Below are 1,469 nucleotides of genomic sequence, written 5' to 3'. Positions count from 1 at the left end.
AATGAGGTATGCAGCTAGTACCAATAGCTCAAAATAATATCAGGGCAAAAGAGAGTGTGTGTGTTTCAGAAAATTGTTACATTTAAAGTTTAAGCTTACTGAGTAAAAGTTCTATTAATGATTGGCACCACCCATTTTGTGGCACTTGTTTTATCTAGGTACACTATACTTTGCCATCTCATGAAACTGCGAAGTTCTATAGCAATAGTTGCCCTTTATTTTGCAAGATAAGGTCTACCCAGGGCCCTTATCTCTCACCTTCATGAATGCTCTCTGTTTTATTTCTGTCTTTTTGTGTTTTTCTTGTTCATGTCTTATTCTTATTTGAAAGCTAGTAATGATAAACTAAATGACTGTAATGTTAATTTGTACAACCTCAACTCAATGTCTGAGGTTTTCCTAAGAGTGTGTGCAATCTATTATTATTTTTTATAACAAAAAAGTGAAATTGTTATTTGCAATTATTATAATTTATTTGCTATACATATGTACATCTATGAAATTTTTAATGTGATTAATTGTGTAGCCAACATTGTTTGTAGTGTATACTTGTGAAACAATGCACGTTTTATATAGTCACCTGTTCTGTTGATTAACTGCTGACAGACAGACATACATGTACATGTTGGGCCTCTATTCTGTGGTTAGAGGTACCCAATTTAATAATTAGCACTTTTAATATTTTTTGTCTATTTTCTACTGCATTCATGTAATTTTGATCAGTCTACAATTATGTTTATGAGCTTTTCTGAGACCTTTTGTCAATGGCTACACCAAGACATATATGTACATGTAATATGTAGTTTTGTATGTTGTGTTAATACTACATCACATTTTTCAAAATGACAACACGTACAGTAATTCTTCTGAAGACATGACACTAATTTAATATTAATAGGCCATAAATTGGGTTTGTTTTTACACTTTTAACACTTTTGTCTCCTCTTTCTTACTCACATTACAGATGCAGAGATAGCCGTTACAGTTGATGGTACATTAAAGGTATGATTGATTCACACTATTATTGAGATAAAGGAGTTGACTGATCTATTTAGGTCTTCCAGTCAATTCTCATTGACTTAATTGCAGACTTCTTACTAGCTCTTGTTGTTCACAGAGACTCGTGGCAGGTAATGATGATATATTGTGTAGCTACATGTAACATGTATGTCGTACATAGTAGATGCATGTAGATTGGAATAGATAATTTGGGCAAGTTGCTTTTTAAAAATGAAGGTTCGGAAATTAATAATTTTTTACAAATGTTTTACCATGCCAACGTCTTAAGTTAAGGTTTGGTTTATTGGTAAAATTTTTTTGCCTAAATTTCTACTTGCTAACTGGCTTGGGGCAAAGTACATGTACTCTAAGAAGTATTTAAGTACATTACAAGTACCTGTTAAAATTTTAAAATGAGTACAAGTACAAGTCCCTCATTTTTGCAAATCGTATTGAGTATGAGTACGAGT

Source organism: Amphimedon queenslandica, unplaced genomic scaffold, assembly GCF_000090795.2.
Source record: "Amphimedon queenslandica unplaced genomic scaffold, v1.1 AMPQUscaffold_13187, whole genome shotgun sequence".
NCBI classification, from domain to species: Eukaryota; Metazoa; Porifera; class Demospongiae; order Haplosclerida; family Niphatidae; genus Amphimedon; species Amphimedon queenslandica.
This window is presented reverse-complemented; position numbering follows the sequence as displayed.